We start from the raw sequence: 24,453 nt of genomic DNA, 5'->3' as shown, positions 1-24,453 counted from the left end.
AAGCAGGAAATGCTGATCTATGAAAGCAGGAAATGCTAATCTATGAAACCAGGAAATGTCTATGCTACTTTTGCAGAATGGAAATGAAATAAACTACTTAGCAGAAGGCAAGAGTAAGAAAATAGAAGAAAAGCAACAATTACTAATACTCTGACGCTTCCCCGGCAACGGCGCCAAAAAGATGGTGGGCTCCAGTATTGTAGCAATAATGCTACAACTCCTGGAGCTTCCTCTCTCTAATTTTATCAACCCGGTAGTTCGTAACAAACTTGGAAGCGACGGTGCTGTATGCACAAGTACTAGCTCTTGTCGCAGCTGTCACTTGGTCAGCTGGCACAAGTCCGCTAGGGCTCAAGCCAACTTCTATATGTTTTCAGAAGAAGCTTTCTAAATGATGGACGAAGGCTATCTCAAAGGAAATTAACCTACTTTGCAATAATGAACTGAAAGCCAACAAAACAGGGAAACCCTAGTAAACCCTAATCTGACTAGTCTAATCTCTATGATGCAATGGTGGGAGTGCAAACTTCTAGAAATGATGCCATTACTTCTAGTGATATGAGATGCATGAATTTAAGCTACTTCTACTGAAAATAACATTGTTTTTGTATTTTTGCTTAAGTGGTTGGAGTTATTATGATTTTGTTTCTTATTAGGGTTTGACTGTGCAGGGGTAGTTCGAAGGGAAAGAAAGCTTGGGAAAGGTCAGGAGGGCTAGGAGAGGTTCCAGGGGATCCCTAACGTCGTCCCACAGAAGTCCACAACGTTCAGGTGCTCGGCAACCGAGTTTGCAGGCTTCTACAGGATGTCTGCAGGGGATCCTACAGGAAGCTCGGGATTTCTACAGGAAGTCTGCTAAGTTCTACAGGATGTTTTGTGGTTGGAGTTTTGGGTGATGGAGGAGTGGAGGAGTTGTATGGGTGGATAGGTAGGATGGAAAGGGAGCTTATGATGGCTCAGGGACAGAGATATGAGATGAGGAAAGAGTGGGTACAGTTGGTTGGTGGATAGAAGGGTGGAAGCAATGAAAAGTCCAAAAAGATGGAGCTACGTGAACAGTAGAAGTGTTGGAAGGCAAATGAGCTGAACAGAGGTTGGGTAGGTGGCTTTAGGCGCGGTTGAGAAGAAGAAGAAGATAACAGAGTGATGCAACACAGTGTAAAGGAAACAAATCTGCACAAAACCGAGAATTCATCAACCTATCCTAATTGTATTATTCAATCAACGAACAACAATGTAAACTTCAGAGAAGAATCGTGCATGGAGTTGGAATGAAGAAGTACTGCTCAAGATCAGAATGCATGGATGGATCTACAATTGAAATGACTGTGTTGCAGCTTGAATGAAAGTATAAGACTGCGTTTTTTTGGTGGTTGGTACGGTCTTCACCCCCAATCTCTAAACAGAGATGGCAGTGAGTGCACTGTCAACCTTTTCTTGGAGCTCTAATGAATGTTGATCCTCCTACTCTAATCTAAGCAACTAAAAGCACTTGAACCGTAAACTAATCCTACTCAATCACATAAAAGAAATCAAATCAGCAGACTGTAATTTCCAAATGCATGTCAAAACAGAGGAATAAAGTGCTGAAAGGAAAGACAAGTAACAATACAAGGAAGAGGAGGTCTATTTCTCTCAGGTTGGGCCCTAACTTGAGAGCTATAGCTCCCTTAAAAACTCAGAATTGAATCCAAAGCTGCCTGCCTTTATTGAATAATCATGAGTCTAACATCATGCCAAGACTGGCTTACAAAAAGCAAAAACCGAGCTGTAGCTCGTGCTTAGAAATTGCAACAGTAGTTCAAAAGTTCAAAAAGCCCCTATCAAAGGCTACGGCCTTAATATTTATACATGATGAGGATCAAGCTGGCTTCCTCAATACGTGGAGGTTGGCTGTCCAACTGAAAGTTAAACTGTTGTTCCTGTAGAATCCGTTGGCTGCCTTTAAGCTCGGTGGGGAGAGCTGTTGGAGCTCGGAGTTAGGGTGGAGATCACGAGGGAGGTCATTTAAGGCTGTAGACAACCTCCCTATAAACCTGCAATGCCACCTTTGCTGTCTCCTTGTCTCCTTCTGCGTGGTCTTTGCTCCCTTTAATGCCAAAAAACCTGAAATCATCATGTATTAGCCACATAGATATAATGCCTGCCCTTCTTCCTACAAATAACACGAATATACTAAGAAATGAATGCATAAGTGATAAAAGATGAAGGGTTGAGCAAGGTAAGTAGGCCAAATGAGCCCAAATTGTTACCAAAAATTGGGGCTCATCAGTAAACCCCACTCAACACTCCAAAAAGAGAGTCAATTAGCCATGACCAATTGTCTGCTACTAAAACTAGAAGACATCACTAGCAAAGGAGAAGTGAGAAGAGTTAAATTCTAGAGGAGTTCAAGAAAGAAAATCCCCCTTCCTTTGATGGAGAAATTAAGAAGGTTAAAGAGGAAGAAGCCTAGCTATTGGAATTGAACAAATATTTCAAATTCCATGACTACTCTAAAATCATGAAGGCTAGAGTAGTTATATTTTGTCTGAAAGCCAAGGTTGACTAATGGTGGGAAGCCTTGAGAAACGTCGAGGGAATTAGAGAAAAGAAACTATCATGAAGGAAATTCAAGAAATATTTCCATGAGAAGTACCTATATAAGAGAAACTAAGAGAACATAATTAATGAGTTCCATGAACATAAGATAGGACAACTTACCTCAAACACTTATAGTAACAAATTTTTGGAGATGTTGAGGTATGTTCTATAGATCAAGGGTGAGAAGGTGATATCCAAAAATACCTTAGTGGGTTACTGTCATCCTACCAATATAGGATTGAGTTTGATGAGCTAAGGATGTTGGAGGATACCATATGAAAGGCTAGGTATTTTTATGATTAGTCCAAGTATACGGTTGAATTCTGATCAGTCTGGAAGAATGTTACGGATACAATTTAAATATAAATATAAAAATAATAATGATAATAATAATTAGTACTGAACATGCATTTCTAAGGGGACATGATCATTCATGAAGGGGCAACTGCCTAGGTATATAAGCGGGACCTCATTTGCAACATTGATGATCTCATATCACTTGTATTCAAACATTCTTATGTAAATATATTATTTGTCCCATGATGGACATTCTTATATTCCAAATATTCTAAATATTTTTGTTGTGTATACAGACTTTGTTCGTTATATTGGTATTAGAGCATAAACTAACTTTGTTTGTTACATTGGTATCAGAGTTGTTTGACCCTCTGGTCGCTCAACCGCTGCATAGAGTCAGTCTAATCCGACCTTTGGCCATCAAATCTCTATCAACTTCATTGTGATTGTGATTGAAGTGTTTTGCTACACAAGTTTGGAGATTTTCCATTTTTTTGTCAGGCTTTTGGCAAAAAAAAAAATTAAAAAAAATTAAAATGACTTGGGCCATAAAAACAAAAGAAAATAAGTAGTAACATATATATGTATATAGTGATTACTATTTAAGCGCATGGGGCTAGTCAGGGAAAGAACATAACACATAACCAATGCTATCTTTGAAATATTTTTTACTCTAATTACCTATCTTAAATGAGAGAATAGGATATATAGTTGGAAATAGTATTTTGAGTTCTTTCTAATGGTATATGGCACACCCTCTAATTCCATAGGAATGAGGAGATCTGAATATTTTGTAAAGATGGCCCAACCAATGTACAAGTAGGCCGACCCAACCAATTTTACAAGTAAGCCCCATAAGTGAACGTACAAACACTATAAATAAGTGGAATATAAATGAATTTTTATACAATATAATCAAGAATCAAACTAAATTTACAAGAGGAGCCGAGGAATAACTTTTGGGGTGATTCTTGGAGTCTAAAAATGGAAGCAAAATGTGGTTTATGGGTGAACGAGTCACCTTTTCATTTTCACTATAAATTTTCTTCTGGGATGTTTTGGAACATGAAACTTGGAGGATAAATACATAATATCTTCATGCACTTTTGGTTCTAATTTCAGACCTTGATTCTTGATAATTTCGGAGATATGGTATAAGGAAGATAGGATTCCTGAATGCTCATCAAATAGGTCAGCTTGAATTTTTCTCTATACCTTCTGTTCTGGGATGTTTTAGAACATGAAACTTGGAGGATACAAATAGAATATATTCATGTTCTTATGGTTAAAATTTTATACACATGTTCGCTATGACTTTGGTGATATGGTTTAAGATGTTAGGCTTCATGAATTCTCTTGAAATTTTCTTCAAATAGGCTAGCTTCGTATTTTTGCTATAGTTTTGTTTCTAGGATGTTTCTGAATATCCAATTTTGAGGAGACAACAAAGATATCTCAAGGTACATGTGTTAGAAATTTTAGGCCTTTTTTTAGAGATATGATTTGAGGAATTCAGTGTTCCTTAATGCTCATGAAACATGCTTCAAACATGCTATCTTTTCATTTTTCCTATAACTTTCTTTTTGAGATATTTCATATTGTGAAATATGGATGAGACAAAGAAGAGATCTCTAGGTACCTAAGGCATAAATTTTAGAACCTGATTTGAAAAATTGGATACATGGCATGTGCAAATTCATTCTCGAAAAAAATCCAAAAGAAACATGTTTTGGGAGAAGTATATTTGGTGAAGGAAGAAACAACTAACAAAATTGGTCAAGTCAGAAGCACCAAGCAAGATTGGTGAAAATAGAAGAAACTAACAGAAATTATGAAGAAGCAATTAGACTTAGTGAAGTAGGTTGGTGCCTACGAATATTTGTGGTGGTTGGAATTGGTGTCTCCTATAGGATGCTACCTAAAAGGAGTAGAGGGGATCAATGTCTTCTGTAGATAAGTGCCTATAAATCAATAGAGCGTATTGGTGTCTCTTATAGGTTGGTGCTTACAAAGTAGTCGATGGTAATGATGTATCCTATGGGTTGGTTCCTATAAAATAGTAGAGAGGACTAGTGTTTCCTATAGGTTGGTGCCTACAAAGAACTAGAGGGGACTGATGTCTCCTATAGGTTTGTGCCTACAAAGAAGCGAAGGGGATTGGTGTCTTGTGTGGGTTGGTGCCTACGAATTGCTGTAATAGTAGGTTGGTTCATATGATATCTTTCATATAAATAAATTATGTGGTTTTCTCTCCTACGAGTTTCCTCATATATATTGTATTTTTTTGTTTGTGAGATTGATGTTTTATGATGTTCCAAAGTTTAAATAAGTAAAATTTGTCATTATTTTGATTCACCCCCACTCTCAGTATAATTGTGAATTCCAATAATTGGTATCAGAGTAGGTTCCTTCAGAACTACTTAAACCACTAGAAGGTAATTCTTAGAGGGACAAATGACTAGCAAGGATATTTCCCTTTCAAATAGATCCCCACTCTTTTATGGAACAAATTATTACTTTTGGAAGATAAGGATGATGCCATATCTATTTTTTTTTGGTGCTGGGGTATGGATTTCTGTGGTAGATGGCTATAAAGTTCCATAAATTCCTCCAAAAAATGTAGATGAGAAAAAAAAATTGTATATAATTCCGAAGCAATTAATGCCATTATGAGTGGTCTTGTTAATTTAGCATTTTTCAAGGTAATGCACTATGACTATGCTAAACAAATTTGGAACAAAATTCAAAGAAGTTATGAAGGAAATGAAAAGGTAAAGAGGGCTAAACTTCAAACTCATAGAATGCAATTTGAAATTTCAAAGATGAATGAAGAAGAAGATAGCACATGTTTTTTCCTTTGGGTAGATGAACTTGTGAACACTCTTAAAGGATTGTGTGAAAAGATTTGAAGAACCAATAATTGTTCAGAAATTCTTGAGATATATTCCGTTGAGGTTTAATACAAAGTTTTCAACTATCAAAGAAATGAAATAATTGAAAAATCTAAAGATGGATGAACAACATGGAATCCTCACTTCATATGATATGAGAATAGGAAAAGAGAAGTGAGCATTAAAGGAAGAAACCTTCAAATAATTAAAGAAAACAAAAGGACACAAGGACCATAATAATTCTATCTCTAAATCAGATGAAGAAGAAACTCAGTTTGTGAGAAAGATGAAAAGAGGATTTGGAAAATATAAAAGTAAGTTACCATTCAAACTTTTTGAGTCTAGTAGAACAAATCATTATGCTTCTAAACATCCATATGCAAAATTGGAATATAGTGACAATGAAAGAGAACATAGAAATAAAGGAAACTTTCATAAAAATAAGAAGGGAATATCTCTCAAGAATAAAAAAAATATTCCAAGGAATATAGTAGCTCATCATAAGACGATGATGAACATGCATCTGATGAGGATCAAGAAGAATGCCTACTCATGTCCTTGGAGAATCAGATATTCGATTAAGAAGAAGGAGATGTTGATTGAGAGGTATATTTTGAGGGTGAACTTATCAGTTCCTTAAAAGAGACAAAAATACTCAAAAGAAAGATTAAAAATCTTAAGGATCTATTATAAAAATATGAAAATAAATATCATGATTTTAGTGAATTGTCAATCATCCTTATAAAGACAAAACTAGAAGAGACAAAGAAAATAGAGGGTACACTAATAAGTTAGCTAAAAGAAATGGAAAGAAACTGTGAGAAGCTAGATGCGGAGGTTATATCCTTAAGAAAGGATTTAGAGAAGGAAAATTCTTAATTGAATCTAAACTTAAAGTTTGTATAAGGGACTAAATCATTTGAAACATTCTTAGTTTCTAGATATCTCCTCTTATCAGAATAGGTCTTGGATATCATGAAATTTCCAAGGGAGAATCAAGCTCAATGTCATAAGAAAAAAAATGCAAAAAGGAACATGAAAGCTATCTTAATTTGCTCAAAAGACCTATCAATAAAAAAATCATCTGGAAATAAGGAGAGGACCAATATATATTTAATCCTCAAATGAAAGATAGCAACACTAAGAAAGCAAGTGAAGAACGGTTGAGACCCAAGAATGGATTCCAAAGAATAATTCCCTTGAGAAGGCCTTTTACATCTAGGTATCTAAATCTATTTTATGGCTATTATTTTACATGTGATAGTTTTTCCATAAGGAAATAGATGTAGAACATATGTACGAAATGACTATATGATATCAAAGAATGGTTGAATGAGCAACAATCTAAGAAGTTTTAATGAGAATGTTGTCATAAATTACAATTCATTTCCCCCTTATTATATCATGTTTAATGTTTCAAGTGAACTAATTTTGCACACAAAGCTCATGATTTTAGAAGCATTACAGTGAGGATTCCAAATCAAAGCAGAGAAGAAAATATTTTTAGAATGGAAATAAAAGAAAAAAGGTATGGAGAAGGAACCAAGAGGAGAATATAGAATGTGGTCTAGCTCTATGTGTTCAAAAAAGAAGATAGCCAATGTCATATAAACAGTGGTTATTCAATTCATATGACAAGAGAGAGAAGAAAATTTATCTTTCTAAAGGAAGTTAAAGGAGATAGTGTCACCCATGGATAAAATCATTCAGGAAGGATAATTGGAAAAGTCATAATCAATATTGACGATGGAAGGAAAAATACATAATTTTTTGTTGGTTGAAGGTATAGAGAACATTCTACTAAGTGTATGTCAAATGGTTGATCAAGGGTATGATATCACATTCAATTCCAAAGGATGTGAAATAATAAAATAAGATTCAAGAACATTGGTAGAAAATTCAATTAGGTCTCCAAACAATGTATATGTCTTCAATAAGATTAAAAGAAAGAAAAAATCCTCTATGGGAGTAAAATGTCTAATATATCATCAGTATAAAACAAAATAAGACTACAACACCTCAGACTACATTAAGAAGATCAGAACTTTTGAGTGGGTTGTAGGAGAATGATGATGAAATTTAAATTTTGTAGGATATGAATTAATAGTTGAAAGTGAAGTAAATGGTGAAATTCAATTGGTAAAAAAGGAAAAAGGGGGAGAGTTGCAAAGCATCAATTCAAGGGGAGAAACCATTTGATGTCAAAAGAGTTAATTTGTAGAGAAAATAGGAGCATAAACATAAGGGGAGCATTCCCAAGAAGAAGAAGTAAAAGGAAGTTCAAGAACAAGGGGAGAAGTCTCACAAGTAGAGCTACAAAAGAGGAAATGTTGCATATATGGAAATATAGACACAACATTGACTAGGGGATCCTAGTTTCAGATAGAGGAGAAGTAATAAATTATAGGAACTAATTATTTGTTGTTAACATATTAGGGGGAGAAATTGTGGCCAGTAGTAAAAATAAATATTTCCCATTGATGTCAAATGGAGAGAATATGTAGACCTAGGGAGAGATAGTAGATAGAGGGAATCGTTGAAGTCACTAAGTAAATTTGTAAATAGAAGAAGCGTTATGGATAAGGAGAAGCACAAGTTTGTTAAACACACATGGACAACAAGAGAGATATAAAAGATAAAACATGCAAGTGCAATTTTTATTGACAAATGATATACATTTATAGTACATTATGTGACCGTTGGGTTTCACATCCCAAGGTCTCTTGGACTACTTAGTCTGTTCAGCTTCCACACTAACCCATTTAGGATTAGGTGTCCAACATTCCCCCCCTTAATCCGAAGGGTTATGTATGAGTCCAAGAAGAGAGCTGTAATACAAAATGTGCAAAAATTCATGGCAGCACTAGGCTGAATGTGCTCTCTGAAATGTTGGTATAAAGGGCGGTGGTTTAAGGATGACCACCAACACTGGAACGCTTAGTGCAGTTCTTGGAACTCTTCCAAAACTGGCAAGAAGCTGAAGTCTTCTGCTAGAGGAAGTGCTCCTATTGTTTTGAAGAGGGAAACCTTCAACCAATAAAGGGAGGTCTCACCCCACATAAAAGGGAGAACTTCAACCTGAAAAGGGAAGTCTCAACCTATGATGGTTTAAGGATGACCAACAACTCTGGAATGCTTAATGCAATTCCTGGAACTCTTCCAAAACTGGCAAGAAGCTGGAGTCTTCTGCTAGAGGAAGTGTTCTCAATTTTGTTCCTAGAATTCTTCCAAAACTGGCAAGAAGCTGAAGTCTTCTACTAGAGGAAGTGTCCCAGATTTCCAGCTGAAGGCATGTTCACGGGCATCTTTGTCTCTGGCTACAACTCTGAAACTGGTGTGGCAGGTTGTGGCTCAGGCTCGCTTGATATGGCTTTGAAGCTTGTAGATGACCATCATTTCCCCCCCTGTCAGATACAAGGTGAGAAGATGGAGAAAACTCAACTGCAAGACTGTTCAATACTCTAGAACAAGTTCTGACATGTGTTTGGAATATCTTCTTGGCTTTTGATGCCCATTGCCAAGAAGCGATCCATCCAAGATGAATCTTTGTTCTTGCAGGACGTTTGTTTTTGAAGCATCTGTTTGAAGAATGACTGGTTTTATGACAGTGCTTACATGGATGAAGATCAAAACGGTGATCTTTCAGATGGCCAACTCGGTCACAGTGTTGGCATTTCACAATCTGTTGTTGTTGTTGCTGTGGAAGAGGGGCAGAGTCTGGAACACCTGAAGGTGAACTGTCATGAGGAGCAGGTGAACTGTCATGAATGAATCCAGCACTCTGAAACTGAATGGGCTTGGCATAGTCTGGAATATGAAAGGACAAGTCCTTGTCATATCCAAGACCAGTTCTGTGCTTGTTGTGGACAAGCTAATCCCAAGGTCTGATGATGGGCTTGGGAAGTGCAGACTAAGTTTCTGCATCTGCATGTACAACTGTTGCTTTATTTGAATGAATTGTAACATTATTTACTTGCTGCTGATGGGTTGCAGTCTCAATGTTCTGAACAAAAATAGGTTCAGAATGATGTCTATTTTGATGTAGCTCTTCTTGCTGTAGCTGTGATTCAAGCTGCAAAAAATCGATCTTTTCCTGTGCATTTTGTAGACATGTCTGAATTTCTGAGAGAGATCCTATGATAATTTGTAATGTGTCATCAACAGTAGATTGTATAAGAGTTTTCGTGAACTCTAATACTTCACTGATTCTGGCCATTTTTCTTCAATGTCAGATTTACACCTTAAAAACTGATCACAATTATTACTTAATGCAGAAAAGTAATATCCACTTACAGTACACAACAATATCTTGTATAAATGTGCAGCAAATGAATCAGGGAATCAATGCATATATATGTAGACAGAAACTATAATGGGTTTTAAATACAATGCCACAATTGGGGCAGCAGCAACTGCAAACTTGCTTGGATCCTTCAAGTACTCCTTCACAGTTTCAGGAAAACCTCCAGCCAATTATTAAGGAGATTTGACTCTTTGACAGTGATAAAATCTGCCCACAAAGGACAACTCGAACACAAACTGATAGAACTTGATTTGAAGATGCTTTTAAAACATTTGATTTTAATAATATATCAGCCTGCAACGTATATTCCTCCGCAATATTCCTGGTACACCCCTTTATATCCATAGGAGCACCATTGTAGCAACGTATAAAAACTATAGCTTTCTATAGAAACGATAAAAACCTTTAGAAATGATAGAAACCATTGCTTTCTTCCATGGGAGTCGATATTCCTTGCCGCATTTACCCAGAGTTTTCAATTCCAACTTGTATAATTGAACAGTTCTTCATATATGCATTCAACATTCAACACAAGAATGTCCCTACCATACAACGCAGTCCTTCTCAACGCACACGTGGAACATTTCAAAGTACAGTTTGAACTTTTCAATGCAATAGGAATCTTCAACGCACCAAGCGCACTATACAACACTCACCATAAGTCATTACGCACAACACTCACCGTGAAATGCACCGTGCCTCATGTCAGGACCATAATCAACAGAGGAGAAAAAACGACATAGTTATTCAATGGACCAGCTAACAAGACGCACCGAAAGATAGAATGCAAAGGGACAGAGGACAAAGGGATCTCACGGTTCTTTGAATCCGGTGTATAAAATTATAATTCGAAAACATTATTTTACAGTACGCTTCATGTCATGTTCCCTGCAATGAAAATGAATACGATGGTAGGACTTTTCGCACCCAGAATGGGTTGGTTATAGAATATTGAGGGGGGAGGATTGAACCAGGTTCCACCATTCGGGAGAGAAATCCTCTACCTGCTGGAATGCTGCGGGAATATACAGCGGAGCGTCCGGGTTCAAACCGAACCTCCTCTCGAAGCAAGAGCCATAGATTTTCAAACTACTTATATCACACAATGTCAGCACATAAAATTCACGATGCAACCTTAAATTCCTGTTCTCTGCAGCAAATCTCAAGCTCAATTTCAATTTTCAATGTAGATTCAAGGCCGAGACCTCCTTCCACTTAAAAACCTGTCGTGGAGGAGAGCCGATCTACGTAGCCTTCGGAAGACTGAAACGCAATTGTGTATGCAGAAGCTATCAATCGCCTTGCCTTGATGCCTCAATACTCTGCTTCGCCCTCTGATACCATGTTAGTTGAACCAAAAGCAGGTGCCAAACGCTGGAGAAGAGGTGCTAAACGCTGGAGCGGAAGAAGAGAGACCTGGGCAGTTTTAGGGAAACTGACTTATGGGGGCACCCCACCTACTAACTGTCGGGACTACACGACCCCTACAGTCCATCAAGGGTCGTTGATTTGGGTTGTTGGAAACTACGAAAACGTTAAACCTTCTTGAAATTCCCTCCAGATTTGACTGCTGACTATTTCAACGTATCAACTCAATGCATAGAGATTAAATCCAAGGAACTTTTGCTATGGGCTAGGCTTTTTACATAACTGCACTCTTTATTCAATTTGTGGTATAGACAAAATCTGGTAATAGAGGGTAATACAAACTAATATAGCACAGAGATTCTCTAGCAAACCAATTTGAATATGACAAACACAAAGAGCATCATTTCAATGCCAACGCACATGAAGGTTCACTTACAACATTCAGCCTCAATCCATTCAACACCTTTAATCGTGGAACTTGAAATTTTACACAGTGCACGGTGAGTGATGTCTGGTCTTTCCAAGCTTAAGCATCGCACATTGTTCTAAAATGTTTAACGCATCATGTACATGAGTTTGACTCAGAATTCCAACCCCAAACCGTGAGCGAAGTTATTGGAAGCGTCCACTTTACCTGAGATCAATTGTTCAGTATGGAAGAGTTGAAAATAACATTCAACACATCCCAGTACAATGCACAACACAGCATATGGTATTCAAAATTGTTTAACGCACAAAGCTAATGCTCAAATCATCTCCTTTCAACACTGCTTCTTTCAATAGGATCTATGCTGATGGGCAAAGAAATAATGGCAGAGTTCTGCAGAAGGAGTTACAGCACAAAAGACTAATTTGGGAGTTTGCTTTGTCCTAACAATTGCTCAGAAAGACAAACCCACAAGCTTCATTGAGACAGAGAAGCGCAGGTTTACACAGGCCACAAAAACAAGTGGCTCACAAAAGATTGAGCAGGTTATGCATGTACCAGCTCTGATACCAACAGTTGGAATCAGAGACAACGTTACAATTTAAACAGAGACAACATTATAATATCTCTACAAATTGCGTTAACTTGAGTAGCATTCACCGTGGAGTAGCGTTCACCATGGAGCAGCGTTCAAAACTTCGCGAGCTTTCAAGCTTCAAAACGGGATCTCGACTTCCACACTACCAGCACGGGGTCACCAAGTCTCAACTTCCACATATACTCCAACAACGTACACACCAGACTATTAAAGGCAGAAATCATAGAATGCTTTGTCCATTGCAGGGATTTATGGCAGGAATAGGAGTTACAAATCTGAGCGCAGAAAAGGCTGAGCAGTTTTTTTTTTTTTTTTTTTTTTTAATGCAGGTATCGTGCAGCGACAGGAGTAGAGATGGCAGCACTACAGAAACGTTCAAGTCAATGAATAAATTGTCAGATGAGTGGAAGCGTTAGCATCAAAGCTGCCAGGCTTAGCCAGAATGGAAAATCAGAGGAGTTATAAAGGTGTATGCAGAATGCCTAAACCTAGAAACCTGGGACCTGTGGCATCATCAACGCATAGTAACATGAGCGTTGTAATGAGCAGCATCAACGCATACCAATGTAAGACCATGTCAGACAAGTGTACAACACATAGTAAAACTGGCAATTCTGATAAACTCTGATTAGGAGAAAGACAGAACTGACATGTATATAGAGACCAAAAAACAAGTGGCTCAAATTGGAGCAGGAGCAGCAATCGCCTGCTCTGATACCATGTTAAACACACATGGACAGCAAGAGAGATATAAAAGATAAAACATGCAAGTACAATTTTTATTGACAAATGATATACATTTATAGTACATTATGTGACCGTTGGGTTTCACATCCCAAGGTCTCTTGGACTACTTAGTCTATTCAGCTTCCACACTAACCCATTTAGGATTAGGTGTCCAACAAAGTTCAAGGGGAGCATCCCTTTTCCATTGATGTCAAAGTGGGGGAAGTTATATGCACAAAGAGAATGAAGACAGGGGGAGTTTATAGTATTATTGTAGAATTCACTAATGCTTTTCATCAATGACAAAGGGGAGATTGTTGGAAATATTGTTTTCATTGATTTCAAATATAAATTGTGAGTACTTATGTCCAAGATAAATATTGGAAAATGAAGATTGTTGGAAATATTGTTTTTGGACTTTTGATGGCCCATTTGGATACCCTATCTTTGAAGGAACATTTACTCCAATTTCCTAGATTAAATGGGAGCATAGGATATATGGTTGGAAATTTTGTTCTGGTACCTTTTCAATGACATATGACACCCTCTAATTCCATAAGAATGAGAACATATAAAATAATTCATTAGGATGACCCAACCAAAGTATAAGCATACCGACCCAGCCAGTTTTAAAAGTAAGCCCATAACTGAATGTGCAAATGCTATAAAAAAAGCGCATATGAGTTCATTTGTATACAATCTAAGAAATAAGAAGTTGCAAGAGGAGTTGATGAATCATTTTTTGGGGTGATTCTAGGAGTCTAAAGGTGGAAGAAATAATGTAATTTTTGGGGTGAATGAGCCATCTAGGAATTTTTTCTATAAATTTTATTTTGGGATTTTTGAAACATGAAATTTGGAGAATAAATATAAAATATATTCATGTACTTGTGGTTCAAATTTTAGACCTTGATTTTCTATAAGTTCGAAGATATGGTCTAAGGAAGTTATGATTCCAAAAAGCTCATCAAACAAGTCAGCATTTTTGCTATAATGAAGATTGTTCTAGGATGTTTTAGAAGGTGAAACTTGGAGGATACAAATAGAAGATATTTATGTACCTGTGGTTAAAATTGTATGCTTTCGTTTACTATAATTTTAGAGATAGGTCTAAGGAAGTTAGGATTCTTGAATGCTCTTGAAATTTTCTTCAAACTGGTTAGTTTGGTATTTTCATTGTAACTTTCTTTCTATAGTGTTTTAGAATCTAAAATTTGGAGGAGAAATAGGAGAGATATCAAGGTACCTTTGGTAGAAATTTCAAACCTTGTTTCACTACAATTTGGAGATAATATTTGAGGAAGTTAGTGTTCTTAAGTGCTCATAAGACATGCTTCAAACTATTTAGCTTGTCATTTTTTCTATCTTTATTTCTGAGATGTTTCAGACTGTGAAATTTAGATGAGATAGAGAAGATATATCTAAGTACCTGTGGTATAAATTTCATAAACAAATTTGCAAAATTGAATATGTGGTATGTTCTACAAATTCGTACTTGAGAAGAAGCCAAAAACAAAAAGTTTTGGGAGAAGTAGATTTGGTGAAGGAAGAAGCAACAAGTAGACCTAGTGAAGGTAGAAGCAACTAACATATTTTGTGAAGATACAAGTAGCAAGCAGACTTGGTGAAAGTAGAAGCAACTAATAGACATTGTGAAGAAGCAAGTAGACTCAGTGAAGTACATTAGTTCCTACAATATTTGCAGTAGTGGTGATTGGTGTCTCATGTAAGTTGGTGCCTACATAGAATGATCCGAATTGGTTCATTACATTTTTTTTCATCCATCTCGATGCGTTTGGAGTGGGAAAAGTGGAGGAATCAGCTCACAGGACCGTTTTTACTAGCAGGACTCAGTTTGGCGAAATGAGGTCTAGAACCTTTCGAGAGCATTTTGAGGCATCAAATGATGTTTTTTGGGGGTAAAAAATTGCCTCTCTATTGTAGCACCTTTTCATGTCATTCTACAGAAAGAGATATTTCCAACGACATAAGAAGTGTGTCAATTGGAGTCCATATGCAAAATTTATGCCACTCATAATTTGACCTTCCTGTTTTCACGGCTATAGTTCAGAGGATGCCACATCAACCCCCATTATTTATGGAAAAGAGGCTAGCCATGTGTTTGTGATGTCAAATACTCTAGAAGAGTCTATATTGTAACTCTAGTTAAGAGTTGACATAGTCAAAATTAACCACTAGTAAGCTATCTGACTGTGTTATAATCGAGCCACTAGGAGGAAGAAGTATTCCATTCTTTCGAGAGAATTTTGTTCCATGGCTGAGAAACGAAAGTCAGGAGAGATAGGAGGTCTATTAGAGCACACAGGAAGTATTTGTGCACTGTAGCAGCCCAAGGGCCATATGCATTACTTCTTTATACCTGCATCCATATTTCCAGAAATAGAAAGAGAGTGAAGCAACCTCACCTTCCAACTGGGTTTTCTCCTGAAAGGGTTTCCCAGAGAGCATATCATGTGTCTTATGTGTGTGTGAGCTTATTTTGTGGTTCTCTACTTTTCTGCATAATTTATATTTGCATGCATGGAGTAATTATAGTTAAATCCACATATATTAAAGTTTAATAAACTGTAATAGTGTAAAGTTTCAGTATTTTAATATATTATTATTAGATTTGTTGTGGCAAACTGTCCAGTGGAATATCCACAATAGTTTATGGATCATATAAGGAGAGGGTATTGATGTCTCCTATAGGTTGGTTCCTACAAAGAAACAAAGGGTATTGGTATCACCTACAAGTTGGTAAGAAGTAGAGGGGATTAGTGTCTCTTGTAGGTTGGTTCCTACAAAGAAGTAGAGGGGATTGGTGTCTCCTATAGGTTGGTGCCTAAAAATAAGTAGAGAGGATTGGTGGCTCTTATAGGCTTTTGCATATAATCGATGTTATAGTAGGTTGGTGCCTATAAGATATTTCATATAAAGAAGTTTTGCAATTTTCTCATGTCATGATTTCCACATATATCTTGTGTTATTTAGTTTATGAGATTGATGTTTTATGATGTTATAATGTTTAAATAAGTAAAAATTATCATTATATTGATTCAAAACCTCCCTACCCCCCCTCCCCTGCCCCCTTAATATGATTTTGAATTCCAACCAAGTAGTTACAAGCATTTATGAAAGAGAAATAATGATCAAAACAAATAATACACATATGTTTTATGTGGTAAAAGCTTGACGATTTGTTAAGGAAACACCCATGAAAAAGGCAAGGCTTTTACTATCAGGAGAATGTTTTTACAATCAATATTATGATCCTCCTCAATCTCTCAGGCTTCATATATGAAGTAGGCACTGTTAAAATAATAACAAATTTAACTTATGTAAATTTGGTTTTTTTACATTTTATTTGAACTGAATTATTGTCATATTCTAACACTAACCATCTAAACTTTAGAATTTTATATTTTTGTTGTAGAAAACACTAAACATTTGGCCGATGGAATTTAAATGAATTGGAAACTCTTATTTGGACTTTTTGTGACGCAATGGAGATATGCACATCTAGCATATAGAAAATGAGGACTTATGAATATATCGAGCTCTTAGAAGAAATACAACATGGGATTTATTCATCGTTGATTCTCCCTCAATATACATTTTCCTGAGAACACTTTGAGTTGCCATATATCTAGTCATATGACGGTAATGGAAATGTAGTTCTATTTATTTATTTAATTCAACTAATTTTCAACATGATCGCAAATATTATGACAAAAAAAAATTCTAAGTGAACTAAACCAAGAAGAAAAAAATGTAACTCATAACTTTGAAACTAGACCCAACAAAAGATTGCACAATCAACCAATTAAGAAATATCTCAACCTCATACCAATATAAGAACTATCTATCACATCCAACTATTTCCAACTACATCCTACAAACTAGTAACACAACCCTTTCTATAGAAACCACTCTACATAATCATGACAAATAATCATAATAACCCAAATATGATCACACACATCAAAAGTAGGACTTACATACAATAACATTGCCCCTTAACAATTACTTGTCTTAATCTTTATTAGTTGATGCCTTCACCAATATGTTCTCCTCTACAACACATGATACACTATTAACTAAAGCTCTTACTAATTAAAAATGTCTATTTATGGTCCAACTTGGTTCTTACACATTAAGCGTTATCAAAATCTTGACATGCATATAAAGAAATAACCCCCACTGGAATGCATGGGTAACCAACCACTACAACTATTGATCTAGTAGGATGTCCCTTCATGTAAATGGTTCATTGAACCATCATAACTTCATACCTATACCTTTAACTCCCCTTGTGTCACCATCATCATCATCCTAAGTTTTCTTAGCTTACCTACAACCATGCTCTGGGTTTTCTCGACTTACCCTTAACCATGCTCCTAATGCGCTTGTGTCAAAATCCTAAGGAACAAAAGACTCTACAAGAATCCCTATCCATGTGTTCTCTATCTCTCGTAAACTTCTTGTTCTTCATCACATCCTTACGTTGTTTCTATTAACCATGAATAATGCATCAAGTGGTCTTAGATGGCCACAAACAATCACACCAACTGGCTCCTAGATGACCATACAATTCCCTTTATCATGTGGATTTTAGTTGAACATGAACCTCCCTCTAGAAATTGGTTTTTATATTGCCATGAACTTCATGAATGTAACACATTATGGGGGTATGGATCATTATTGGCTTAGGTATATACAATTACAAAATCCACTCATGGAAATACCAAGTACATACTCAAACATTCTCTAGGGCCAATACATCAACTCAAACATGATACTATAGAATTTCCTACAATCACAATATGTGACTCACATTACAATATAGTCTTAAATATATTACACAACACTCACATAATTGTACCTTCGTTTTCCATTGTGATTTTATTCCATTATTGTTATCTTCATTACTGCTATAAGCATTATTACAAGTTGTTCTTTTCTGCAACTTTGTGGATCACATCTTCACTTATACTTTCTTCACTAAATTTTCTTATATTTCTTCTTGTACCTACATATAATTGATTATTACATGAACTTGTTGCTTCTTGCAAACAACTGATAATTGATGTCTATATAAAAATAAATTTATCTACTAAGATACATGGGTACTATCTGCTATAGTAACCAGTTCTTTGGGAATCCTTTTCACCAGCATGGTTCATCTACATGTTAAACTCTATTTAACTCAGTTCCTCTGATTATGATATTATTTGATATGACATTCCCCCATTAATCAAAGAAGTATTAACTTCTCTATTCCACATCAAGCATAGATACGATACCATTTTCCACCCTCGTACCTATCTAAGTGGTTGATTCCACAACTTGATGTCACATCCTCTCTATAAGAAGGATATGTGCTACCATTTTAATCTGTGTAGGCATGACTCAATAGGGCTTATAAACACTGGGGGGAAATAACACTTACCTATGGCTAAGTTTTACATCTTTGACCAAAACTTCGGGGTGCCATATACAATTGATCATGCACCCCTTACAACACATCATTTTAAATTAGGTACAACAAGCATCCCAAATTCTTTATTAAATGGACAACAAATTACAATCCCATTTTCATTTCATCACCATGCATAGATTTTACTTTTCCTCCTCAACTAGCCTAGTCTTCCTTCTCTAGAGTCATGCATAAACTTGGTTTCTTCATCTTAATCATTTTGGACGTATTTTTCTTCATATTAAGTATTTTGATTCAATGATTGTCTCCTATCTCCCTTATTTAATTATCATTTGTTAGAATAGTTAATTCTAACAAAATAACTACATCTGTATTGAGTTATCTAAGTTGATACCTTTCTAGATTTCTAATTCCAAGGCTCGATATAGGGATCTATGTCTTTGTTTCACTTATCCTTGCCAAGGAATCCAATCTTCAAATAGGTTGAGATACACTTCTAGACACTTCCAATACGATAGGGGTTCAACTACATCTCCTTCTCACTCACCTCAATAAGACTCAAATCTTGTAGAAACATCCCCAATTATTTTGTGAATTCTTCCCCATAACTTTCTAACCTCAATTGTATTCCTTTATTCCTATTCAAAAAAGCAGTTCTTATGGAAATGGCATGGTTCTTTCCATCTCTTAGTGTCAACAACTCATGGTAGAAACACTAAAATTCCATGGATATTAATTTCAACTAACCAGGGAATAAGGATCGATGTATCGTATTATAGACTAACTAGTCCCATTATCAGTTTCCATAGTCGTTAAGCTCTACTCCATTAATGCCAATGTTGTATTCACACTTTTGCGGCTCACATGCTCCTCTATCTACACCCATGAAGACTTGGGCATCACTTTGTTGCACTCGGTTTAAATTTTCCATACATGGGATTTGACTAGCGCATGCTTGTCTAACTATTTGATAACACTCTCCAACATTTAGACATTTGTCTCAACTTGGTTGGACGAGTCCATGATGAATCATATGGTCGAGGTTGCCCAAAACTCAACAACACTCCTCATCTCACATAAACAGTAGCTTAGTGTGATATATCCTCCATGAAAAAAAGTCTCCATAAGACCTTCATGTAGTTGATGCGTCATCTATAATCCATTATTTATCACCACCAAGGTGATTTAATTAAACATGGACAAATCAAGGACACACAAAATGCCATATACAAGCTATTGTGCTCTCCACTCCAATCTACTCCTACAACATTTGAACCTGACATGCTTCTATTTTCTTGGTCCCTCCCATGAGGGAACCAGAACCAGATCTACTCTTATATCAAATTTAAAATGCGTAAAAAAATTCTCAATTAAATAATCAAATAATGATACACATATAAATACATCAATGATTTCTCAAGATAGACAAGCTACCTTGAGCATGCAATCAATCAATTGAGAAAATCTATCAACCTCACACCAAGCTACGAACTATATTTTTTGAGAGAATCTCTCACATCCAACTATTTTCAACTACCTACTACAAACTAGTAACAAACCCCTTTCTATAGAAACCACTCTACCTAATCATGACCAATAATTATAATAACCCAAATAAGATCACATAAATGCAAGTAAAAGTTACTTACTCTAACAAAATAAATGTATAATTTAGATTCCGTAAAATATACTTCTAGCTTGATTGGGAATATTTCTTCTGTGGATGAAAACATCTTGATTTATAGTTCAACATCCTTTCTACAACTTTAACAGAAGAAAAAAATTAAATGGGACTGAATATTTAATTACTTTAGTGTTTGCATGTTGATGAAATTATAATGAAAGGTATATGTTTGATTATGTTTGGAAAATTTCCAAATGATATATAGAATTAGTTAGATTGCTTAAAGGTATATGGGAGGTTTTGTTATGAGGAACAATATTGGATGGGGTTGCTTCATTGTTTTCACTTTGTTGAAGCTTTTGATAAAGGGCATATATGTGAATGATGTTGAAATTTTAATGTTCTATGTTGTTACAATCACTTAAATCCAGAACTTCTTTATGCTGAAAAATAATTTAAGTAATTGTAGATAGAACATAAACCATATAAACCATATGCCCAATGAAAGACAACCAACAACTCAATGAAACACAGAGAAGTTAGGTCAATTACCAGGGCAAGACCCACAAGGGGAAAACCCAACCGGATTCTTCTTCTATTAGAAATCAATTGTTCAGCAGAGATACAAAGTACAATGAAATAATGAATAAGTTTGCCCAAATCTGAAGAATATCTCTAATAGCAGTAGCTAATTCAAACACTAAATAACTTTGGTTCTCCAAGATTTTCTCTTACTCTTCAAGTCTCTCTCTCTCAAAATCTCCTTTAAGTCTCTCCAACTACCTCTCAATTTCGAATTCACAATGCCCAAGTAAGTGAGGTGAGATGATATGAGACACACATATATAGCAGGGGAAATGCGTTATTGACATAAAGGAGGAGAAATACACATTCCTTGAGGAGGAGTTACATATGCCAAAATAGGTTTGTAAATTATGTCATAAAGGAGAGGAGTGTAACTTATGCATTTAGGAGAGAAGTGTAACTTATGAATTAAAGAGGTGTAAGAGGAATATTTTTATGACAAATCATTAAAGTGTGTAAGAGAGTGTAAGAGGTGTGTAAGAGCATTAAAGAGAGAGAGAGTAACATATGAATTAATTGAGGGGAGTTACACATGACATGATCGAGAGATTTGAATTTCTTTTTAATAATAATAATAATAATATTGATGATTAAGTTGAAATTGAACAATTAGGATTGATTGATGATCAAAATGGATTTTCATCAACAATGCTTGATTACCAATTGATGCAAGGTTATTTGCTATTTTTGGAAAGTCATACTTGAGACTTTCTATTTTTAGACTATTTTTAGAAATTCTATTTTTTGTAAATTTACCCCTGAGTTGCCAATTTTCAACAAACGATATATTTTATTAGTAAGTTTACATAAACTGCATGATGACTTTTGTTAGGAAAAACGATATTGCATGTGAAGAAATATCTAATTGCTTCATTGTTTGTAGCTTGATGGATTTTTTTTAATAATATATATATATATATATATATATATATATATATATATATATATATATATATATATATATATATATATATATATATATAGATATAGATATATATAATAATAATAATAATAATAATAATAATAATAATAATTATATATATATGATTATATAAAAAAATTAAATAATATATTAAATTAGTTGGATTGATTAAAGGTGTATGAGAGCCTTTGTTATGAAAGTGTATAAAAAATATACAAGTCGAGGAAAATGAAAATTGAAAAAATTGGTGGCAATTACAAATAATTCATAATTACTCTAGTTTTTAACAACAATTTATAACATCTTAATATTATCTATATTGGAGTTATTACTTTCATAGAAAGGTGCATAGATGAGCATGTAGATGACTCCACACTATAGACATTTAAGCTTCTTAACAAGTGCATGAGTTGATATTAGTATCTAAGTTATTTTAATGTGTAACTTTTTATGTAACTTGAAAATTAATTTGATTAGTATATGTTTCTAGAAATGTATAAATTATTCTCCCTCATAGATTGGTGTCCCAAACATAAGATTAATAAATAATGGGTGAATAATATGCTAAATTGGGATCTCTATACACATCCTGAATCCAGAGAATTTAGTCTTAGCACATTTGTTGATGAAAAATATTCTCTTTCTCTGGAATGGAAAAAGTACATGGAAGAAACAAACTCATGGATCTCTTTTTATGTCTGGAAAAAATTAAAGGAACAACCAGAAGTACATATGGTAGATGCAAAAACTTCATCTGCACAAAAACATTTCTGGACAGCTTGTGATGGAAGCAAGGTAGAAACAAGTACCACATTCCCTCCATACAAGGGAATTATGCTAGGAGAAGCTAGCAACTCAGCCAAGGCCATTCCTTTAGTATTAAAAGATGATTCAACCCTAGGAATAGATGGAAGGATACAGAAGGCCAGTGAACAAATAAACTAGACAAATACTATTGTGTGTGGAGCATGATTGTTCAGAGGTCTTTGTTTCAGCCAGATGTATACCCCAGGAAGTTTGTACACCCCTCCACGCGGGGGGGTGTGGGGGGGACTTGTCCCCCCCGCGGGAGTCCGGGGGGCTGATCCCCCCTGGCTGGGGGGTTCGGGGGCTAGCGATCCCCCAGCGGGGGCTCGGGGGCAACACCCCCGAAGCTAAAAACAAATGTAAAATTGCCTTGTAAAAGTATAGTAATTTCTAGTCAATCTGGGCCGTTCATTAGGCGGATGATCTGACGGTAGAACTTATGTTTAGTTTAGGGTTTTTTTCCCTAGAAGGCAACCCCTCTCTTTGTATGAGGGTATTGTATTTGAGGCTGTGTGATAGATGTGTATTCTGTGAGCGAGAAACAGAGAGGTGAGACTGTGAGAGAAAACAGAGGATATTACAACGGATTTGTTGTAGGTTGTGTCTCTTCATTTTGCTGGATAATAGAAAGGAAGGACTGGCTGTTCGGGGTGGACGTAGCCCAAGCTAGGTGAACCACGTATATCTGTGTCTCTCTTGTTTTGTGCATTTTCTGTGTTTATATTTCTGCAATATTTTATGTGTTCCATTGCTCTGTAATATATAATTTTCTAACAACTGGTATCAGAGCCGAAGGTCTATTTGCCTGATAAACTCGCAGGAAAGAAGGGTTCCTGGTTCGAGTGGGAGCAATGGCGGAAGATGGTAAGTTTAGGGTTGAGAAATTTAACGGCCAAAACTTCTCGCTGTGGAAGATGTAGATGGAAGATTATCTGTATCAGAAAGATCTATACCTACCATTGGGCGGAAAAACAAAGATGCCGACGGGTATGAAAGACGAAGAATGGAACCTTCTCGATAAAAAGGCACTCGGAACAATACGGTTGTGCCTTGCTGCGTCAGTCGCCTTCAACATTTCGAAGGAAACCACGATACAGGGTTTGATGCAGACGTTGTCGAAACTATATGAAAAACCCTTGGCCTCAAACAAGGTATTTCTTATGAAACGGTTATTTAATATGAATATGTCGGAAGGTGGATTTGTTGCAAACCATTTAAATGATTTTAATACAGTTACAAGTCAGTTAAGTTCTGTAGGGGTAAACTTTGATGATGAAGTTAGAGCTTTGTTATTCTTGTGCTCATTACCAGAAAGTTGGAATGGTTTGGTAATGGCCATTAGTAACTCCGTTTCTAGATCTAGTACTTTAAAGTTTGATGATGTTGTCAGTGCTATCCTTAGCGAGGAAATGCGACGGAAAAGCTCCGGTGAGACATCGGGAAATGCTTTGAGTGCAGAGTCTAGAGGAAGAAAAATGGAAAGAGGAAAGAGCTCAGGATATCGCAGTAAATCAAGGAAAGGCAGATCCAAGTCCAGATCGGGGATAGTGTGCTGGAAATGTGGAAAGAAAGGACACCTAAAGAAATACTGTAGATCTCGAAAGGGAAAAGAAGGAGATGCACAGCAAGAAAAAAATCATGAAGCAAATGTGAGAGGTGAGGTGTTATAAGATGCTTTGATTCTTTTTTTCGGAAATATTACTGATTCCTGGGTGGTAGATTTAGGGGCTCCATTCCATGCCACACCTGATAAGAAATACTTTCATGACTATGTTCAAGGAGATTTTGGACAAGTTCGTCTGAGTGATGATAAACCCTGTAAAATCATTGGAATGGGTAAGGTTCTTGTAAAACAGCAGAATGGAAACCAATGGCTATTAAA

The sequence above is a fragment of the Pinus tabuliformis genome, chromosome J (genome assembly GCF_031772625.1).
Source record: "Pinus tabuliformis cultivar Carrire ecotype Pingquan chromosome J, CPIR1, whole genome shotgun sequence".
NCBI classification, from domain to species: domain Eukaryota; kingdom Viridiplantae; phylum Streptophyta; class Pinopsida; order Pinales; family Pinaceae; genus Pinus; species Pinus tabuliformis.
Note: the sequence above shows the minus strand (reverse complement) of the source record.